This window comes from Chiloscyllium plagiosum, unplaced genomic scaffold (assembly GCF_037043375.1).
Source record: "Chiloscyllium plagiosum isolate Xiang-an unplaced genomic scaffold, Cpla_swu_hap1 HiC_scaffold_47, whole genome shotgun sequence".
In the NCBI taxonomy this organism is placed as follows: Eukaryota; Metazoa; Chordata; class Chondrichthyes; order Orectolobiformes; family Hemiscylliidae; genus Chiloscyllium; species Chiloscyllium plagiosum.
In genome coordinates this window covers 37,243,067-37,266,928 of record NW_028270185.1, presented here as the reverse complement: position 1 = coordinate 37,266,928, position 23,862 = coordinate 37,243,067, and positions in this window count along the sequence as shown.

The window sequence follows — 23,862 nt, the reverse complement described above, 5'->3', positions numbered from 1 at the left end:
GATAATCAAACGAAATTCTCCTAGCGAGGGGTGCCGTACTGTGACTCGCTGAGTTAGTGGTGCCATACTCCAATTCGCTGTAATCCTTCCACTGCACAGTTTTTTCCATTCTCGTGGTTTGTACAACAATTTTCCCAAATACAGCTTCACTTCCGTGCACCATTGTACCAATCCTGCAGAAATCTTCTTTCAGTCAGCAACTGCACTCCAGCTGCATTGAGTATGATCCAGCACCATTTCTCCCACTTCCTGCAAAAATTCTGTAATATTGTCTAGCTATCACCGTTGTTAACAGCTAACCCGAGAATGCAAATTAAAAAAGAGTTTTGTGATTTACACATGAAAGAATTGAAATTATCACTGTATTCCAACAGATGAAAGGCTTAACAGACAATCAATTCTTCAATATATAATTTCAGTTACATCACACTGCAAATTATTGCTTTAAATTCTGTGTTACGATCGAGCCCTCCACAATCACCTGATGAAGGAGCGTCGCTCCGAAAACTAGTGTGCTTCCAAGTAAACCTGTTGGACTATAACCTGGTGTTGTGTGATTTTAAACTTATTAAAATTGAATCCAGACGTTCCGTTTTTTCCTTTAGTTAATCTCCATCATAACCCTTAGCATTTATCCGATTTCTTGATTCGGTGCCTCTGTTCATCAATTTGCTGTAAGTCTTGAAGATATTACTGTCTTGCACAAATTCGGTCATTTACTGATGCCCTGCATTAATTCTCCAGTTCAGTGTTGTACAATACCATTTCTCCCATTTCCTGATATCTGGAAGAGGTTGTCCACTCAATATTGCCCTATACAATTTTCACATTTACTGGTGCCCCAGTCCAATTCTCTTATTCAACATTCTCTGTCCCATTTCTCCCTATTTGGTTTCGTGCTCGCCGTGTTTTCCCATTTCGAGTGACAGTTCCCCAATTCTCCCGTTCAGAGCTACACTGCCCACATTCTCCCATTTAGTGCTGCACTGCCCAAGTCTCCCATTCAGTGCTGCACTGCACCAATGTTCCTGTTTAATGCTACACTGCCCCTTTGACATTGAGGCACTTCATCTGACGTTGAGGCCCTCTCAGACCCACCCTCTGACAAAGAGGCACTGCCTCATGCTGACCATCTGACCGTGTGGCACTGCCTTACGCTGACCCTCTGGCGGTGCTGCGTTGTCTCAGGCCGATCTTTGATCGTGAGACACTGCCACAGGCTGACATTCTGATGATGAGGCATTCTCCCAGGCTACAACTCTAACGGCGAGACACCGCCTCAGGAGTGAAATTGCAGTCCTCCTTCAGGAGTGCCCTCATTATCGATCTGCAATAACCGCAGTGCTGATCCTCTCATTTGACTGACTCCTTTCACAGTAAAGTGTCAGACAGAATCTCCAGGAATAGTGCACTTCCTCAGTTCTGGCCATCTGAAAGTGCGGGCTTACTCACACGATACTGGCCGTTTGACGGCGCTTTTGTACTGCCTCTGATCTCACACTCTAATAGTATGAAATCCCTAGTTTCTGGTCTTGTTGCACTTTGCAACTGCGGAACTGAACTATTAACAAAGAGTTAAGACACAGCCAGTGGCTCTTTTCACTGCAGTTCGTGGGGAGCAGTACTGAAGTATTCTGAGATGCTTGGAGGTTTGGAGCGGGGTAATGCTTCGTTTTAGGAGGGTCAGTGATGAGACGTGCCTTATTGTCTGTGATTGAGTCCTGAGCGAGTGACTTGTCAAACATTCAGAGCTATGTTAAAAATCGCGACGCTCCGAAAGCTACTGTGCTTCCAATTAAACCTATTGGACTATAACCTGGTGTTGTGTGATTTTTAACTTTGTTCACCCCAGTCCAACAGTGGCATCTCCAAATCATTGAGAGCGGTGATATTGTCTGAGAACCGGTGGAGTGCCCTAGTTGCATTCTCCCATTTATGGGTTCCCTCCTTTAATCCTCCAATACAGTATGTCCTGCTCCATTTACTGCTGCACTGCACCAAATCTCCGATTTACTCCTGCCCTGAAACAAATCTCCCATTCGCTGCTGTTCCTAACCGTTTTCCCCATTATCTGACCCCCAGTTCCAAATGTTCTTACTGAGATAAACGCTTGTCTACGGTTCCATTTCGTCATTCCTTGCAATTATTGTCCCATTCGTTGGTGCACTGTTAAATTCATAAATATTAGGGATGCACAAGTTGAACAGAGTGTCTGTTTCTCTGCAGCGATTCTCCATCTTTATATTCAGTGTTTCACTACGCTGCACACGTTTTCCCATTTATCAATCCTGCACAAATTCTGGAAAAGCATCAATTCTTCCATTTAATATTATCCAGCCCCAGTTCTCCCACTTCGAATTTAATAGCACTTGCGTGAATTCTACAAATTTTGATGCCCTGTATCAATTCATTCCCTTCGGTTATTCCCTGTACACCTCTTGCACGTATGGGTGCCCTGCTCAGTTTTTATTTTCATTTCGTGGTGCTCTGACCCGAATACCTATTTTGCTGCTGCTTCCAACATTTCTCCTTTACACTGATTCCCTTCCCCGATTCACGTATTTAGACGTGGTCTGCTCTAATTCTCTGATATTTTTGGCACTCCCACCAATTTTGTCATCTCGCACTTACGGATTATCCCATTTACCATACCCCTATACTTATTCTCCCATTTCTTCATACTCCGACAGTAAATTCACCTGCTTTTTCTTATAATGATACTAATTCTGCCATTTCATCATATCCCAGTAAGATTCTCTCATTTTCTGATGCCCAAGTTCAAATCTCGCTTTTAAGAGAGCCCTAATCTAATTCTACGTTTTCATGGTGACTTGCATCAAATATCTAATTTAGGTCCACTCCGCACCACTTCTTCCATTAACTATGTAGCTGCAATGATTCTCCCATGTCGTGGTCCCCTACTGTAATTCTCCAATTTTGGCGTTGACTGCATCAAATTCTCAAATTGCCAATCCTGCACTAATCCACCCTTTCGTCATGATCTGAAGAAACTCTCCCACTGAGTATTGCCTTGCCCCAACTCTCCTGCTTTGCTGTTTCCTGACATACATCTTCCACATAATGGTTTACTGCTCAAAGCTTTTTCATTATTGTCGCCCTGCATCGAATGGCCACTTTCCTGCACTTTACAACGTTTCTCCGACTTACTGATTCCTGCCCGTGTTCTCCCATTTAAATATGCTCTGTTCCAAGTCTGCATGCTTTAAGCACCCCACACCAATTCTCGAATTCAATATTGCCCTGAAACAATTCTCATGTCCATTGATACCCAAACCAACTTCTCCCAGTGTGGGGAACGCAACTCTGTCTCTCTGAGATAGTGCTGTCCTACCCTAATTCGCTGTTAAAGTTCCACTGTCCAATTTTTCTATTTTATGGTTCATGCAACAATTGTCCCAAATACAGCTTCACTTCCGTGCGGCATTCTACCATTTTCGAATCCTGCGCGAATCTTATTTTCATCAGCTTCTGCACCTCCACCACATTTAATATTATTCAGCACCAGTTCTCCCACGTCTTCGACCAATTCTCTACTTTCGTGACATCAGCACCAACTCTCCTATTGATGCCCTGCGTCAATTGTCCCATTGTGTTGTTTCCTGATACACTTCCTCCACGTATTGATTCCCTGCTCCAAAGTTTTTTTTTCATTTCTTGGAGGGCGGACTCGATACTCGACTTTACTGCTGCTTGCAAAATTTTCCTTCTCAATGATTCCCTGCCCCTATTCTTCCAATCAGAGGTGTTCTGCTCAAATTCTTTAATGAATAGAGAATTTGTACTAATTTTCCAATGTAATGGCACAGTGCAACAATTCTCCCATTTAGTGATACCCAACAATTCTCCCACTGCCTGACACCCTGACACCCTGACGCCTGTCATGGAAATTTAATCGACTCGAATCAACTGCTAGGAAGAGCAAAGGAAAGGCTTTATTTTTCAACCTCTGCATGCAGGGCGGCTAATATACTTGGCAAAAGTGTCTTATGTAATGGCTGTGAACAAAATTCACATATTCTTTTTTATACTATTCTTATCACATGCTGAAGGAGAAGTGTTGGGAAACATACGAGCTCATATTTTCTCATTCCCATGCCTTGGACATAATTGTCTTTATGTTTTCCGAAGCTTTTTTATGAACTCGGCTGCTCACAAGGCCAGGTGAAATATTTGCAAAGTTCCACAAGGACAAGCTGACTCCTCGACGCAGAATTCAGCAAAGTATTTGCATATTGCAGCAAAGTATTAAATTTTGCAAAACATTCTCTGACAGATTTCACAGTAATGATTAATTTTTGTCAATTTTGCATTACATTTTCCAAATTCTTGTCATTTTACAAGGACAACAACCAAAAAAAAGCCAGATAGCTATGCATCAAAAATAATTTATGAACTCCAGGTATTTCCTCATACACCCCCACCTAACTCTAACAAAGCTTTGTGGTGTTTTTTCCACTTCCCTGGTTTGTCCGATACACAGCCCATCTTCACACGTCACATTCGTCAACGTCGCTGTAGGGTGCGGACAAGGAATCGGTTCTTCCTTCTTTGGGGCCACGGATAGTTTAACATTTCGTATCCTACTGCATTCATAAGCAAGTGTGTAGGCAGGTACACAACTAGGGGCTTAGTGAAAGCAGTATGAGTAAGACCAGTCCTACAACTAGTAGAACGATAGAGGCCAATACCCCCATCCTCCATCAGGGACGTGAGCCTTCGGGAGCAGGATTCATCTGCTTTGGAGGCCGGCATATAGCTGCCTTCATATCATTCATTAAACCAGTAATATTTTGGGAGTCGTCAGGAATATTAATACAGTATGAGGTACCTAACGTTTTGCAGACGCCCCCTCTCTCGGCCGTCAGGATGTCTAGTACTAATCGATTTTGTGTCACTGCTTCCTAACCGCCATTAACTCAGTGTTAATAAGTGCTAGGCCTTCCTCCGTCTCATGTGCGAATACACCATATGCAAGGATGTTCTGCGAGCGTGTACCCAGTTCAATGCAGAGGGATGCCCCTTCGAGTTCGGCAATTGCTACCTTTTAGGGCGAATGCTGTTGTGTTGGTGGACAGTATCGCGGTGTAGCAGCACCCCTTTCTCCCCGGGGCAGTGGTGGGATCCTTTTCCGCCATCTGCCCATATTATACCTGCCATCCTGATTAGATTAGATTAGATTACTTACAGTGTGGAAACAGGTTTTTAGGCCCAACGAGTCCACACACACCAGCCGAAGCGCAACCCACCCATACATTTACCTAACACCTAACACTAAGGGCAATTTAGCATGGCCCATTCACCCGGCCTGCTCATCTTGGTGACTGTGGGAGGAAACTCACGCAGACACAGGGAGACTGTGCAAACTGCACACTGTCAGTCGCCTGAAACGGGAATTTAACCGGGTTGTCCGGCGCTGTTAGGCAGTAATGCCAACCACTGTGCCACCGTGCCGCTCATGGTCTGACCATTGATAAAGGAACAAGCAATATTTATGGTCGTATCATTTGCGCATGTTGCTGTACAAGAGTCATTGTTCAAGTACACTGGGAGATACCCAAAATTAGTCTCCCCCGATTGGTGCAAATACACGTTTCTCCCCTGCAATCCACTATCTGGAATGCTGTGGTTGGTAGCGTGTCAGGCTTGGGGCTGTAGTTAGCCTGGAGTTCGGGTGGTGACACGAGATTTGCCCAAACTGCACCCCACTATCAGGGTCAGGCTAGTCGCCTCCCGTGGAAGCAGACAGCTGGCATTTCTCGCCAGGCTCTCAGTAATTTGCTGGGCAGTCTACCTTTGGGCTGTGTGCAAACATATCCAACAAGTGTAGCCAACGTCTAATCTCTCGTTTTGTCTTATGACCAAAGCACATGCTCTGTTCCCTTCACATCTAGCAATGGCCCTTCGCAGCTCCCAACCTACTGGCGTCGCATTTACGCCATTTAGTTCCAGCAGGCAAATTTCCCTCCTGCTTCGCGTTTGTGTGTGTCATTAATGACCTTTGCCCGGCTTGGGATTAGGTCCATGATCTGGTTTGATTGATTGCCAAGCTCCAGTGCTCCTATCGTCTGTAGTGCATTCTGCACTGCATCTCGCAGGGCGGAGGTGGGGCGACTGCACCACTATATTCACCTGTCTGCAGTAGTCGGAGAAGGATATATCTATTCCACACCACGAGACTCCCTCATTGGTCTTCTGAGTCTTACTTGGATCATAGAATATCTATTTCCCATGTCAGGTGCTCCTTTTGCCGTGGTGGCTACTACTAAGTGCCAGTCACCTCCGCGGCATGGATCCCTGCATAAATCTTAATGATCGAATTTATAGTCGTCCTTGTTACTGAACGGCTATGGGTCGCATGTAAAGATCCACTTCGTCGTTTCAGTTAAGATTACCGTCAGCTGCTGCATCCCAGACGCCCCTGCCTTTATGAATAGTCCTACCAGGGCGCTTGCCAACAGTGTGAACTGGGGCAGCCCCACGTTTGCTTAAGTCTTCCAATAAATACTTGCTCTAAATTGGTTTTGGTGTTGTGCGATGTCTCCTCAGTCCCAGCTGCAAGTTTGTAATGGCTGGCGTGTATCCACGTGGCTATTCCGGCGATCGTAACAGCGATCTGTGCTGTAAGGTGTACTTGAACCGGTCCCAGCCAGCTCTTCGCCTTCCTGTTTTCCCTCCTGAAGTCTTTTGCCACTATTGAGGCTCCAGGTTATAGATCGTACATGTTCCCTTCTGCTGATTGGGGAGGTGCTGTCTTCACTTGATTCTGTATTTGGGACAGAAGTGTCGAGAGTTTCATGCAGTAACACATAATCTCATCCTCACAGTGGCCTGTTTTCTGGCTTCCCTTACGTCTCGGGACAATTACTGTGTTTGGCGGCGTACCAAACAAAATCTCAAACGGGCTAAGATTAGCTCTCCCTATCCTCCTAGATCTCATTCACATTAGCACAATTGGAAGTGCCTTTGTCCATGTCATCCCCAGTTCCTCACAGCATTTTGTCAATTTATTTTTTAATGTAGAAGTTTCTATTTCCGCTGCCCTACCGCTCGTTTGGTAGTAGGCACAGTGTTATCTTATGTTTATTCCCGAATACTCACTAATTGACTGTAGGGCATTATGGACAAATGGTGTCCTACTGTCACGACTAAGCCGAGATTGTAGGTTTGCTCGCTGAGCTGTAGGTTTGATATCCAGACGTTTCATTACCTGGCATATGGAAAATAGTATGCTAGTGTAGGTTAGGTGGGGTTGGATCGGCGCAACATCGAGGGCCAAAGGTCCTGTGCTGCGCTGTATTTTTTCTGTGTTCTTTGTTCTTGGTAACATCATCAGTGACGAACTCCAAGTGAAGAGAAGCTGTTGTCTCCTGCTTTCTAGTTATATGTTTGTCCAGGATGGGGTTTCTGGGGTTTGTGGTGATGCCATTTCCTGTTCGTTTTCTGAGGGGTTGATAGATGCTATCGCGATAAATGTCTTTTTATGGCATTGTGGTTGGAGAGCTAGGTCTCAAAGAATTCTCTGGCATGTCTTTGCTTAGCCTGTCCCAGGATAGATGTGTTGTCCCAGACGAAATGGTGCTTTTCTTTCATCCGTGTGAAGAGCTACGAGGGAGAGAGGGTCGTGTCTTTTTGTGGCTCGCTGGTGTTCTGTATCCTAGTGGCTAACTTTCTTCCCGTTTGTCCTATGTAGTGTTTGTGGCAGTCCTTGCATGAAATTTGTATATGATGTTGGTTTTGTCCATGGGTTGTACTGGGTCTTTTAAATTTGTTAGTTTTGTTTGAGAGTGTTGGTGGGATTCCGAGGAGTCTTCGTAGTCTGACTGCCACTTCTGAGACTTCATTGATGTACGGAAAGGTCGATAGGGTTTCAGGCTGTGTTAGGTCTACTTGTCGTGGTTTGTTCCTGAGGAATCTGTGGACTGGATTTTTTAAGTATCCGTTCTTCTTGAATACGTTGTATAGGTGGTTCTCCTCTGTTTTCCGAAGTTCGTCTGTGCTGAAATGTGTGATGGTTCATTGGAATTGTGTTCTGATACAGCTTCCTTTTTGCGTGTTGGGATGGTTGCTGGTGTAGTTAAGTATTTGGTCAGTATTTGTCGGTTTGCTGTATATGCAGACACACCAGAGAATTCCGAAAGGCCTCGCACTCCAAACACAACGCCATAAACAAACACATAGATCTGTTTACCATCTGTCAACCCCTCTGAAAACGAATAGGAAATGACATCACCACGAACCCCAGGAACCCCATCCAGGACAAACAAATAATAGAAAGCAGGAGACAACAGCTTTGCTTCACTTGGAGGTCGCCACTGATGATGTTACCTAGCCAGGGAATGAAACGTCTGGATAAAAAACGTACAGCTCAGTGATCAAACCTAAACCCTAAACCTCAACCGGAGCTATAAACCTTCACAAACCTTGGGACTACTAAGCCTCTCAGGGATGCTCCATCTCGGAATTATTTCAGTTAGGAAAGCTTTGGTTACGGCACTGGCATTCTGTTTTGCCGTGGGGTATGCTTGCACCCATTTGGAAATCATATCAACTGTTACCAGACAATACATTTTTCCTTCTCAGTGTGTTAGTTTCGTAAAATCCAGCTGTAAATGTTCAAATTGTTTTTGGGGTTTCGGAAGTGCTACATGACTCATCTGTATTCCCCTCCCCACATTATTGTGGCACAGATAACACATCGTTCACAATATTTCTGGAAGTAATGAGTAAATCCCTCAGTGTACCACTGTGCTGAAATGCTGTCATATCTCCCCACTTTTGACGCATGTTCCTTACCGTGTGGCAGTTTGGCATAGACTGGAAATAGTGATCGTGGTAGAAAAGGTTTAACATTGGGGCCACACCATACCCCTTACCTCAAACTGCACTCTGCTTTTTCCCACTCAAACGTGTCTTCAAGCCTGGACTTCGACTGTGACTCCCGCACGTCTGCTGTTTGGGTAAGGATTTTCGTCATTCCCATGTCAAACTGATCATTTACCGGCTGCTGGGCTGCCGTCCTTGCCGCTGAGTCTGCCCTTGCATTTCCTTGAGAAACGGAATCGTTATTTTTCGTGTGGGCATCATATTTACACACAGCGATTGATTAAGGCAATACGGCTGCTTCCAAGAGGTCAGAAATCTGATCACGGTGTGTGATGGGCTTTCCGGTGAAGGTCAAGAAGTTCCTGTACTTCCACAGGGTTCCAACATCATGTGGAACTCCGAATGCGTATCTGCTATCGGTTAAATATTCGCTGTGTTTCCCTTAGCCAATTTACATGTCTCAGTCAAGGCAATCAGCTCCGCTGCTTGCGCTGACAGTTGAGAAGCGAGTGATCCCGCTTTGAATACCTCATGGGTAGTTACTACAGCATGCCCAATAAAATTCTGGCCTATCTCCTTGCTCCTGAATGCTGACCCATCCATAAAAGAAAAACGCCATATTTGGATTCTGAATTGGTGAATTCTGCAAGTCTTGTCTAGGCAGCATTTTTCATTAATTACAGCGATACAATCGTGTGGGTTTCCGTCTCTTTCTCTAGTGAGAGGAATAACACCATTAAGGACGTTACATCGTTTTATTGCAATGTTAGACTTCTCCAATAACACAGTTTTGTATCTGAGTCAACGCGCTGCCGACGTATGTGCTGTCTTTTGCTCGGAAAGCAGAAAGGATACTGCATGTGCGATCAGTTTGGTTAAGTCGCCATAGCCGATTATATCCCTGGACACGGCAACCACAGCTCACAGGCATTTACACAATCTTGCCGCGACGAGGTCTAGCTTAGCCGAAAAATAAGCTGCCAGCCTGAATTTTCCCCCATGATCCTGCAATAACACAGATGTCATGCAGCCATGTTTCTCATCTACCATTTAACAGAAGGCTTGTTTGGATTCGGAATCCCCAGTGTAGGTGTACTTTGAAACGTCTTTTTCAATTCAACTCGGCTGCTGGGATCCATTGCAACGGACCTTGGTTCTGCAACCCTTTTCCATGGGCCATGTCACTTCAGGGCGCCTCAAGATTTGTGTAAAGTGGGATAAACGTTCTTCAGTAGGAGCGTATGCCCAAAAAGGATAGCAATTGCTGAATTACTTGCACTCTGTCTTGACCAATGGCCTTCCCTTGTTCAGATATTAAGTGACTGAAGAACTGCACCTGTTGTTGCATAAATCGAAGCTTTGCGAGACTGGCTTTGTGCCCTTCCCTCGTGCAATGCAAGGGAATCCTTCTCACATTGTTCCTCTGTCGGTGCTGCTATTAAGCAATCGTCTACAGATTGCAGGAGCTCAGACACAGGGGTTAAAACCAGAATCTCCACACTCCTGCGTAGAGCCTCATTATATATGTTGGGTGACTCGCAGTAATATTGACAAAGTCGTGTGAACTCATAAGATTTCCCTTTGAATGAAAAGGCGAACCTGAATTGACTCTCTGGATGCATCGTTACACTGAAAAATGTATTTGCTAAACCCCCAGCAGGGAACCATTTATTGTCCGGTCTAAGTTGAACTAATACAGTATCGGGTTTGGGAACATTTGATGCGCGCGGGACAACACTGTTATGACTGCCTGTAGGTCTTGAACAAACCTGCATTCCTCCGGTTCACTTGGAACGTTTGCCTTTTTGATCAGAAAAATAGGAGTTCTCACCGGTGAGTTTACATAGGGGATTATCTCTCTAGCCTTTGGGAAGGATTAAAAGACTGGAGTAACTCCGTGCATGGCCTCGGGTTTTAACGGGTATTGTGCCCTGCAAAGACGATATTCCGATTGTGTAGTTACTCGTATTGGTTCACAACTTCGTATAAGCCCCACATCATGTTTGCCTTTTACCCACAATTCAGTAGGGACAGTTATTAATCTTGGGTCTGAGAAGTTTATCTTCGGGAAACGCTAGGCCAGCCTTCTGGGCTCTTTGGGGCTAGTGCGGGTTACCTCGACTGTTCTATTGCCTGAGTTGGACAAATTAATTTCTTCCTATTTGTCTGCACATCTGCATTAAACCACATACCCACATCGTCCCAGAACACCCAAAATTTCGTTCTTTTTGCCTTTAGTACCCATGGCCCCAAATCCTGCCACCAGTCACTGGACACCTTCGCCAGTGACACGCGAGGAACGTAGCCTTCAAAAATATAGAGTTTACTTGCCTTCACAGGAACTTGACATAAGTTCACACTGACTGCATATCTGCCATCCCTTCAATAAAACTGGCCTGGTTTAACCAATCTCCTGAATCAATACTTCTCTTAGGGGCCATCGTGGTGTATGAGTGCTGTGCAGTGCAGCATATTCCCGCAAAGAAAAATCGGTGTTAATAGGATTAACATGGTTACCTGCTTCCAGGGCTAGTGAATTGCTCAATGAACTCATTGTTCTCTGGCTTAATCGCCACTCATAGACATACACCAGGGGTCGTGGGTCTTACTTTGCAGTTTTCACTTGTGAATCTTCCCTTTGAATTACCTGCAAGCCCATCGGAGTACTGAGCAAATACAACCCCAGTCTCACTATGAGATCCCGAGCCAGGCGAGCCCCCTAGTTTCCTGCCGTGGAATTTCAATCGACTCAACGCAAATGCTACCAAGAGCAAAGAAAAAGTTTATTTTTGAAATTTGCAGAGTTTACCCGACAAATTTACAAGACGCCTCATAAAATGGACGCCTGACGGTTTTCACATATTCCCTTTATATTATATAACGCCTTGCCTTATCACATCTCAAGCCAGAAACCTGGATCAGTCGAGTTCCTTTCCACACATGGAGTTTCTTTTTCTAATTCATTGACTGCTGATATAATACATTATTGGTCTTGAGAGTCAGCTGTAAAATAGGTCGAAATTTACATTTTTTCTGTCTTTTTGCAAAGTTAGGTCCATACTTCTTTGTTTCAAACATGCTTTCACAGATTTCATAATAAACGATCGTTTTCCATTACAGGGGATCAGGCTGACAGTGAGGATGATAGTCACACAATGAGGGTGAGGTGTCAGCGTGGTAGTAACGCAGATGTGTGAGTGGATCAGGCCGATAGTTGCGCAGTGAGGGGGTCAGAGTGATAGTGATGCAGTAAGTCTGTGGGAACGGACCGATAGTGATGCAGTAAGTGTGAGGTGGTCAGGGTGATAGTGAAGCACTTTGTGTGAGGGGTCAGTGTGACAGTGACGCAGTAAGAGTGAGTTGTCAGGCTGATAGTGACGCAGTAATTGGAAGGAGATCAGGCTGATAGTCATGCAGTAAGTATTACTGTGTCAGCCTAATACCGAAACATAAAGTGGGAGGGGACAGGATGATAGTGACGCAGTAAGTATGATGGGGTCAGGCGGAGACTGACGCAGTGAGTGTGAGACAGTCGGGGTGGTAGTGAGGGAGTAAGTGTGTGCGTTCAGGCTGGTAGTGACACAATAAGTTGAGAGCGTCAGGCTGATAGTGGCCAATTAAAGTGAGGTGTTAGGGGAATAGTGACGCAGTAAGTGTGAGGTGTCAGGCTGTTAGGGATGCGGTAAGTGTGAGCGGTCAGTCTGATAGTGAAGTCGTAGGTGTGAGGGGGTCATGCAGATAGAGACGCAGCAAGTGTGGTGGGGTCAGGCTGATAGTGTCACAGTATGTGTCCGTGAGTCAGAGTGATCCTAATGCAGGAAGTGAGAGGGGACAGGGTGATAGTGACGCAGTGAGTGTGAGGGGGTCAGCGTGATGGTGACGAAGTAAGTGTGAGTATTTAGGCTGATATTGATGCAGTAAGTTGAGGGCGTCAGGCTAATAATGGCCAGTAAGTGTTAAGTAACAGGATGATAGTGATGCAGGAAATGTGAGGAGTCAGACTGATAGACACGGTGAAATTGTGAGGGGTCAGGCTGATAGTGATGCGGGAAGTGTGCGAGTGTCAGGCTGATAGTGACGCAGTAAGTGTGTTGGGAGCAGAGTGATAGAAAAGCAATAAGTATGAGCGGCTCTGGATGATAGTGACAGGTCAGTATAAGGGGGAGGATGGTAGTGATCCAGTGAGTGTGAGGTGTCAGGATGACAGTGAAGCAGACTGTGTGAATGTGTCATTGCGATGGTGACATGGCAAGTGTGATGGGGTCAGGGTGACAGTGACGCAGATGCTTTCAGGGGGTCAGGTTGTAGTGATGCAGTAATTGTGAGGGGTCAGGGTGATAGTGACGCAGTGAGTGTGAGATATTCGTGTGATAGTGACGCAGAACATTTCAGGGGCAGGCTTATAGTGACGCAGTATGGGCAAGGGGTCTGGGTGACAGTGATGTCGATGCACTCACAGTGCCACGTTGTAGGAAAGCTGTAAGTATGAGTGTCTCAGGCTGATAGTGGTGAAGTAAATGCGAGGGGCAAAGGCAGATAGGGATGTAGTAAGTGTGCAGGAGTAGTGCTAGAAGTGACGCACTAAATGTGAGTGTTGAAGCTGATAGTGACGCATTAAGTTTGAGGGGATCATGCTGATCTTGACGCAGTAAGTGTGACGTTGTCAGGATGATAGTTACGCTGTAAGTGTATGGGAGCACAATGATCTTGACGCAGTAAGATTTGGGGGTCAGGGTGATAGTGACGCAGTAAGCATGAGTGGGTAAGTCTGATAGTGACGCAGTATATGTGAGGGAGTCAGCCGGGTAGTGGCGCAGTATGTGTGAGATGGTCAGGCTGCTATTGATGCAGTTAGTGTGTTGGTGTCAAAGTGATAGTGACGCAATAGGTGTAAGCGGCTCAGGATGACAGTGACACAGTGGGTGTGAGATACCAGTGTGATAGTGACGCAGTAAGTGTAAGGGGTCAGGATGACAGTGAAACTAAGGAGAAGGCCCTCAGTGTGATAGTGCCGCAGCAAGTGTGGGATGTTAGGGTGTAAATGACGTCGTAAGTGAAAGAGGAGCATTGCGATAGTGAAGCAGTAAGTGTGAGGGGGTCAGACTGATAGTGACACAGTCAATTTGACGGGGCATTGTTTTAGTGACAAGATAAGTGTGTGGCATCAGTCTGATACTGGCACAATAAATGTGATGGAGTCAGGCTGATAGAGACACAGTAAGTGTGAGGGGTCAGGCTGATAGTGATGCGGGAAGTGTGCGAGTGTCAGGCTGATAGTGACGCAGTAATTGTGTTGGGAGCAGGGTGATAGGAACGCAATACGTGTGAGCGGCTCTGGATGACAGTGACAGGTCAGTATAAGTGGGAGGATGGTAGTGATCCAGTGAGTGTGAGGTGTCAGGATGACAGTGAAGCAGACTGTGTGAATGTGCCATTGTGATGGTGACATGGCAAGTGTGATGGGGTCAGGGTGACAGTGACGCAGATGCTTTCAGGGGGTCAGGTTGTAGTGATGCAGTAATTGTGAGGGGTCAGGGTGATAGTGACGCAGTGAGTGTGAGATATTCGTGTGATAGTGACGCAGAACATTTCAGGGGCAGGCTTATAGTGACGCAGTATGGGCAAGGGGTCTGGGTGACAGTGATGTTGATGCACTCACAGTGCCACGTTATAGGAAAGCTGTAAGTATGAGTGTCTCAGGCTGATAGTGGTGAAGTAAATGCGAGGGGCAAAGGCAGATAGGGATGTAGTAAGTGTGCAGGAGTAGTGCTAGAAGTGACGCACTAAATGTGAGTGTTGAAGCTGATATTGACGCATTAAGTTTGAGGGGATCATGCTGATCTCGACGCAGTAAGTGTGACGTTGTCAGGATGATAGTTACGCTGTAAGTGTATGGGAGCACAATGATCTTGACGCAGTAAGAGTGGGGAGTCATGGTGATAGTGACGCAGTAAGCATGAGTGGGTAAGTCTGATAGTGACGCAGTATATGTGAGGGAGTCAACCGGGTAGTGGCGCAGTCTGTGTGAGATGGTCAGGCTGCTATTGATGCAGTTAGTGTGTTGGTGTCAAAGTGATAGTGACGCAATAGGTGTAAGCGGCTCAGGATGACAGTGACACAGTGGGTGTGAGATACCAGTGTGATAGTGACGCAGTAAGTGTAAGGGGTCAGGATGACAGTGACACTAAGTGTAAGGCCCTCAGTGTGATAGTGCCGCAGCAAGTGTGGGATGTTAGGGTGTAAATGACGTCGTAAGTGAAAGAGGAGCATTGCGATAGTGAAGCAGTAAGTGTGAGGGGGTCAGACTGACAGTGACACAGTCAATTTGACGGGGCATTGTTTTAGTGACAAGATAAGTGTGTGGCATCAGTCTGATACTGGCACAATAAATGTGATGGAGTCAGGCTGATAGAGACACAGTAAGTGTGAGGGGTCAGACTGATAGTGACACAATAAGTGTAAGGATTCAGGGTGATAGTAGCTTGGGAAGTGAGAGGCCGTGACTGAAAGTGACGCAATAAGTGTGTGGCAGTTAGGCTGATGGTGAGGCAGTAAAAATAAAGCCGGCAAGGTTAAAATGGCAAAGACTGTGTGAGTGGGTCAGGGTGATAGTGATGCAGTAAATGTGAGGAGGTCAGGGTGATAGTGATGCAGTAAATGAAAGAGGATCAGAGTGAGAGTGAAGCAGTAAGTCTGAGGGGTCAGACTGATATTGGCGCAGTAAGTATGAAGGGGTCAGACAGATAGTGACACAGTCAGTGTGACGGGGGAGAGTTTTAGTTACACACTAAGTGCGAGACGTCAGACTGAAACTGATACAAAAAGTGTGAGTGGCTCAGGGTGATAGTGACGCAGTACGTCTGAGGGGTCAGGCTGATAGTGACGCAGTCAGTGTGATGGGGCAGAGTTTTAATAACATGGCAAGCGTGAGGCGTCAGTCTGATACTGACACAAAATGTGTGATGGAGCCAGGCTGATAGTGACGCAGTAGGTTTCAGGAGTGAGGGTAATATTAACATAGGAAGTGCGAGGCCGTCACTGATAGTGATGCAATATGTATGTGGCTGTCAGGCTGATGGCGACGCAGTAAAAATGAGGATATCGAGGTGAAACTGGTGCAGGAAGTATGAGGATGGCAGATGGACAGTAATGCAGTAAGTGTGAGGGGTTCCCGCTGATACTGAGGCATGCAAGTGTGAGGGGCCAGGTTGTTAGTGACGCTGTGTGCCGGCGGGCCGGCTGATAACGACGCAGAAAATGTGAGTGTCTCAGTGTGACAGTGATGCATTACGTGTGAGAGGGTCAGGGTGATAATGACAGAGAAAGTGTGAGGGAGTCAGGTTGATAGTGATGCTGTAATTGTGAGCTTGGTCAGCGTGATAGTGAGGGGATCAGGCTGATAGCGACATAGCAATTGTGAGGGGGTCAGGGTAGTAGTGACGCAATACGTGTGAGCGGGTCAGGGTAATAGTGATGTAGTACGTGTGAGGTGTCAGGCCGATAGTGACGCAGTAAAGGTGAGAGTGTTGGTGTGCTAGTGACGCAGTAAGTGTGAGCCGCTCAGGATGATAGTGACGCAATATGTATGTGGCTGTCAGGCTGATGGCGACGCAGTAAAAATGAGGATTTCGAGGTCAAACTGGTGCAGTAAGTATGAGGATGGCAGATGGACAGTAATGTAGTAAGTGTGAGGGGTTCCCGCTGATACTGAGGCATGCAAGTGTGAGGGGCCAAGTTGTTAGTGACGCTGTGTGCCGGCGGGCCGGCTGTTAACGACGCAGAAAATGTGAGTGTCTCAGTGTGACAGTGACGCATTACGTGTGAGAGGGTCAGGGTGATAATGACAGAGAAAGTGTGAGGGAGTCAGGTTGATAGTGATGCTGTAATTGTGAGCTTGGTCAGCGTGATAGTGAGGGGATCAGGCTGATAGCGACATAGCAATTGTGAGGGGGTCAGGGTAGTAGTGACACAATACGTGTGAGCGGGTCAGGCTAATAGTGATGCAGTACGTGTGAGGTGTCAGGCCGATAGTGACGCAGTAAAGGTGAGAGTGTTGGTGTGCTAGTGACGCAGTAAGTGTGAGCCGCTCAGGATGATAGTGACACAGTACATTTGAAGCGATCAGGCTGGTCGTGATGCAGTAAGCGTCAGGGGGTTAGGCTGATATTGATGCACGAAGTGAGAGAGTGTCAAGGTGTGAGCAGGTTAGAGAGAGAGTGACGCCGTTAGTGAGTGGGGTTTCGCTGATAGGGATGCAGTAGGTGCGCATGTGTCAGGTGTGAGTGATGCAGGAAGTATGAGGGTGCCAGAGGGATAGTGACGCATTAAGTATGATGGCATCAGAGTGGTTGTGACATAGTAATTATGAGGGAATCAGAGAGATACCAACGCAGTAAGCATGAGGGTGTCAGTTTGTTAGTGACACTGTCAGTGTGAGTGCCTCAGCCTAATAATGATGAAATAAATTTGAGAGTAATGCTGATTGACAAGTGATAAGTGTGAGTGAGTCAGGCAGGTAGTGACGCTGTAAGTATGAGTGTTGAAGCTAATAGTGAAGCAGTAGGTGTGAGGTGGTCAGTGTGATTGTGGCGCAGTAAATGTGAGAGAGTCAAGGAGATAGTGACATAGTAAGTTTGAGGAGGCAGTGTTATAGTGACACAGTAAGTGTGAGGCGTCAGTCTGATACTTACATAATAAATGTGATGGAGTCAGGCTGATAGTGACACAGGAAGTGTAAGGAGTCAGGGTGATAGTAACATAGGAAGTGTAAGAGCGTGACTGATCGTGACAAAGTAAGTGTTTGGCAGTCAGGCAGATAGTGACGCAGTCAAAATGAAGGTCTCGAAGTGAAAGAGGCGCAACAAATGTGAGGGCGGTAGTTGGATAGTGATGCAGTAAGTTTGAAGGGTGCACGCTGATATTAAGGCAGGAAGTGTGAGGGGTCAGGTCTATAGTGATGCAGTAAGTGTCGGCGGGTCAGGCTGATAGTGATGCATTCAAAGACCAAATATCCACGGCTCACTGTAGTGCTGAACAGCGAGAAATCTCAAGGCGAAGACAAAAATCAATAGTTCTCATACTGGTCATAAATCACAATGCTTCATTTTAAAATTGTCCTCTCCTGCTTCTAGATTTACCAATGAGGGAACAAAATTTAATTGCACCACCCTGTTTATCTCTTCAAATATTTTGCAACTCTCAATGAGATTCCCTCTCTTGTTTTGAAACTGTAAAGAAAAGGCGGGATTTGCCCAATTTCAATTCAGAGGACTAACGTTCATCCATGATATCAAGGCTAATCACCATTTGTAGTCTTCCTCATATGGCATTAGTATCTTTCCTAAATTGAGGATTATAATTCCTCATACTGTAGTCCAAGTGCGGTCGAACTGAGTCACCATACATTGGAAATAATGCTTCGTTCTCGTGCCCTGAAATCCTTCTGCAGCTTTCACAACAGACTTTTACAACTGCTACTAGACTTCAATGACTTATTAAAAACTTCTCCAAGATGCATTTCTAAAAATCTGTACATCAGACTTTCTACTTCAAAACTTCGACAAATAATCTCCACCCATGTCCCTCCTGACAAGTATGATAAAGTCAAATCGTTACTATTTATTAGATCATGAGGGACATGAATAGGTTGACTCGTCAAGGTATTTTCCGGCTGGTGAGGAAGTCAAAATTTAGAAAACGTCGGTTTAAAATTAGTGGGTAAGGATGTAAAAAGGACCTCAGGGGCAACTTTTTCAGACGTTTCCAAAATGAGCTGCCAGAGAAATTGGTGGAGACTGGTACAACTGTAACATTGAATGGCATCTGGATGGATATATGAGTAATAAGGTTTAGAGGGATGTGGCCAAATGTTGGCAAATGACACCTATTAATTTAGGATATCTGTCCACCGTGGTCAAGTTGGAAAGAAGGGACACTTTCCGTGTTGTATTGTTCAACAACTTGATAACTCTAGAACCACCGCAAAAACCTTGCAAATAATTCCGTCAAGATGATTTCAAGTTCCAAATCTTCAGTTAATCTTCTTCTCTTGTGCTCACAAGTTCATTACCTGATGTCAGAACTTACGGATTACTAGCTGGATCCATTCCTGTAAATTGGTTCTGCATTCTTTCTAATTCCGATTTTTTTTTACGAATGTAGCTAGTGTTTATGGACTTAGCATCAATTTTTCTAATACCATATTTCGATGAATATTAAAACACAACAGCATATCTAATTTGGCACCAGATGATGAGCAATTGAGTCAAAGTCGATCGGACGCAGTGAGACAATGATCCTCGCTTCGTGTGGTGTACATCCGTGACTCTATAATTCGACGAAGAATCATTCCCACAACTTCAGCAGTGTCAGAATCTAGTTTGCGGTGAAAGCCTGTCAATCTGCTAAGGTAACGTTCGTCTGGGTCTCTGCAAAGGATTTGGCGAAATCTTTGGGTCTTGACAATTTGTTCTTCCAACAAATGAATTCAATTATTTTACTATGAAAATTGACAACCATGGCGCAGCTGTGATGGCCGCGAGGTTAAGGCATTGGGGTTGAAATCCAATGGGGTCTCTGCTATGCAGGTTCGAATCCTGTTCAAAGCGTTGAATCTTTTAAAAGTCATTAATTCCTTTGCAGAATTTGGATTTCGTGGAGCTTGAGCTTTGCATTCAATCGAAAGTAAATTTTCAACTGTGAAGAATCCGAAGTAATTTCAAAACTGACCCAGTCATCTAATTGAATAAATTATATGATGAGAGACAAAAAGCCACCAACTTCCAACACGAATCAGTTTCAACACATTTGTCGAACTATCGTGAAATTTGGATGTACGGGGGGTGGAATTCAGCAAAACAAGAAGCAATGCAATACATTTACCTGCAGGTGATGATTTTTTTTAGGATCAGTTGAAAGTCAAGCTGAGAAAGTTCAACCTCATTTACAGCTGACTTTCAAGGCCAATAATCTATTATATCAGCAGTCAATGAATTAGTAAAAAGCAACTCCATGTGTGGAAAGGAACTCGACTGATCCAGGTTCCTGGCTTGCGATGTGAAAAGGCAAGACGATATCAGCGGAGTAGAATTTTCTTGAAATATTAGAATTGGAATGTTAACGGTTTTCTGCTGTCCACATTCGCAAGAAACTGTGCATTCAGAACTGAAATTGAAAATTAACGATGAAAATCAGACTTAGCCCTCTGCTTGTGGTGTAGCAGTGTTCAGAACAATAGGTTGTTGTTGAGGCTAAAATTGACCAAAATAATCGATGGGGAACTTAACCACGGCCTTCGTTGGAGCAGTTGGTGTGGAGAGCTCAGCTTGAAGAACCAAATGCCAATTATTCATCCTGGCTGTCTGAATTGCTTAGTTAAACATACTCCCAGTTTAATGAAAAAACCTTTGCTATCAGAGTTAGATGTTTTCATGTCAGCATGTTCCGATATGAGAAGACACTCCATGGAGTAGATGTGACTTAAATTTTGACTCTAACGTCAGAGATTTTGACACATTTCTGCACCAAAACAGAACTATCATTGGTATCAAATCAAACTGAACAAACAACGAGTCACTTAGACATTTCCTGTCTGCAGACTCTGCCAATGGACCGTTCAGGCCCGATATAGGAATAGGGCGTGGTGACATCTGTTCGCAAGTGGATCACTTCATTTTTGCTCACAATCCATAAACCGTAATTCATTTTGAACTTCTTAGCCATCAGCATGATAAGTGGTACATAATGCACAGGTTTCCTTTTCGAAAGACAGAGCGAAATCTTATTCAATGCAGACGCAAATTCAAGATGCCCCTGGTCGATCAGAAGACAGATGTCGCGAAACAAAGTGAATACAGAAAACAACCAATGTTTTCTGGGAGTCAAAAAGATGTACTGGAAGAACGGAAACATATACTTGGAACTAAAGTCACATACCACTTCCACAGACTAAACGTTCTTGAACCATTACCTTAATTTGACCTTCACGTCCACCATTGCTGCAAAAATTATCTTAACAATTCAGAACATTGTGTTATTTGATATTCCTTCCTTCATGTTTCTCTTGTTTTTGAAACTAAAACCGAGCAATAGTTATGCACCCTGTTTCACTTGCAAAGATCAGAAGAAGATCAATTTATAAGAGAACAGAAATAAAGCTACGTCTGTCTTTCGAAAGAAAACACAGTTACCATTTCGACTTCAAAAGTCTTCTTCAGAAGTCTGCACGATGAACTCGAAATAGTAGACCGAACATGAAAAAAGAAGCCAAAATGCCGCGAATACACCACCCGCAAGTGCATCAGGTCCTACTCGAATATGCCGTATTACTACCATCAACATCAGTGGAGAACGGAACAAAGCTCATTCTGCAGTTCTCAACCTATTATGACGGAGTTTGTAAAGTCAGAAATATGATGAGTTAAAAGTGCGATGAAAGCGGGATATCGGAAGTCTGAAAAAAGCTAGTGCGTGCTTTGCTTTGAAGAAGGTTGGCAGTGATGAAAATGGAAATTTACTACAGTAAGGGGGGCTTAATTAATACTCAGAATCGTTGCAACACACTGGGACGCAATTCTTTTTGCTAGGTTTCTGTTTTGCCATTTTATAATCACGACTGCTGCCGGGTTTGGTTTCCATTCCAGGCTTAGATGACTGCCTGATGGAAGTTTGCACATTTGCCCAATTTCTATGTGGTTGCTCTGGTTTGCTGCCACATTCGAAACATTTGCAGGTTATTTGGAATCGTCATTGAACGCACACGGTTACAGAGACAGTGATGTGGAGAGTGTCTGGATAGGACGTAAGTCAGATGATTTTTGTGAACTTAAATCGACAGAGTGGGGTGAGTCTGCTGTTTCCTGGGTGAGCTACATGGACAGAGAGGGGTCAGGGTCTTCTTCCCTGAGGGAGATACATTGACAGAGTTTGGTTAGTTGTTCTTACCCGTGTCAGTCACGCAGATACGGTAGGGTCAGTCTGCCCTTCCCTGGGCGAATTTCTTTCACAGAGTGTTGACAGTCTGCTCTTCCCTGCCTGAGTGAAACAGAAAGAGCGGGTTCAGTATTCTCTTCCCTAGATAATTTATGTTGACAGTCTGGCTTCCGTCTGCTCTTCCCTGGCGAGTTACATTGGTAGAGTGGAGTTAGTATTCATTCATTGGGTGAGTGCCATAGACAGAATGGGATCAGTCTGCTCTTCCCTGAGTGAATTACATTTATAGAGTGGGGTCAGACTGCTCTTCAATGAATGACTTATATTGACCGTGTGGGATCAGTCTGCTGAGTTACACTGAGAGTGTGGGGTCAATCTGCCTTTCCCTGCGTGAGTAACATTGACTGAGTGGCGTCAGTTTGCTCTTCCCTCAGTGAGTTACATTGACAGAGTGGCGTCAGTCTACTCTTTCCTGTGCGAGTTACATTGGCAGAGTGGCATCAGTCTGCTTTTCACGGAGTGAGTTATTTGGACAGTGTGGGATCAGTCTGTTCTTCCCTGAGTGAGTTGCATTGACAGATTGGCGTCAGTATGCTCTTTCCTGGGTGAGTTGCATTGACAGAATGCGGTCAGTCTGCAATTTCCAAGTTGTGTTAAAGTGATGGCGTGACGTCAGAGTGCTTTTCCCTGATTGAGTCACATTGACAGATTGGGCTTCATCTGCTCTTCCCTGGGATAGTCATATTAACAGAATGGGGTCAGTCTGCTCCTTTCTGAGTGAGTAATCTCACAGAGTGCACTCAGTCTGTTCTTCCCTGGGTGAGCTACGTTAAGAAAGTGGTGTCAGTCTGCTCTTCCACGGGCGTGTTACTTCCTCAGAGTCGTGACAGTCTGCTCTTCTCTGTCTGAGTTTAAAAGCAAGTGTGGTTTCATTACTGTCTCCGCTGAATGATTCACATAGACAGAATGGAATAAGTCTCCTTTTCTCTGAGTGAGCTACTTTGACAGAGTGGGGTCAGGCTCGTCTCCCTGCTTGTGTTTCATTGACAGAATCAGATCAGCCTGCTCTTTCCTGGATGAGTGACAGAGACAGAATGGGTACAGCCTGCACTTCTCTGAGTGATTTACGTTGACAGAGTGGCATCAGTCTGCTCTTTCTTGGGTAAATTATACTGACTGAGTGGTGTCAGTCTGCCATTTGCTGGGTGAGTTACATATAAAGTGTTGGGTCAGTCTGCTATTCGCTGGATGACTAACATTGACAGAGTGGCGTGAGTCTACTCTTCCCTGGGTGAGTTACTTTAACAGAGTGCGGTCAGGCCATAATTTCCTCGTTGAGTTACATTGACCGTGTGATGTCAGACTTCTGTCCCCTGGTTGAGTTACATTGACAGAGTGGGGTCCATCTGCTCTTCCCTGTGTGAGTTATGTAAGCAGTTTGGGGTCGGTCTGCTTTCCGCAATCCAGGTACTCCATCTCTAGCGGTTTCTTGTCACTACCTCCATACTAAGGATTTGAGGAGTTAACAAAAGTAACTCACCCCTATATCTTTGATAATTAGGGATGGGCAGTGAATCTTATCTCATTGAAAGACAATTGTGTCCCAGAAATGCATTTCTAATAATTGCATGTTTTAATTCGACACTGCAAGCGGTTGGGAATAACTTGAGGAGAGGTACAGGTAGAATACTTAAAGTCAAATGCACTGATGCCTAGGAAACATGACACAAGATGTGAGTGTGGAGCTGATGGTGCAAGGCTCAGTGTCAGTGCTATTTATTTCTTACTGTTCGCAATGACTCACACACCACTACTGTCAATTCACAACAATGAGCCTGTTCATCTTGGTTTGAAAATCCCTACGTCTGTATTAACGTGGTTAATGGGACGCGAGAGGAGGTGAGCACATCCTCTTTATTCTGTCAGTTTAAACAGATGAAAATATCTGTTGGTTGCCAATGCAAGAGGATACTTCCTTTTTCTGTGCGTTTTCAGTGGGGCATGCTCAGCATTGAAATGTCTGTTTTTGCATAAGCAGAGTTTGATTGCCATTCATAATGAGCAACGCTAATACAGAAAACGCGTTTT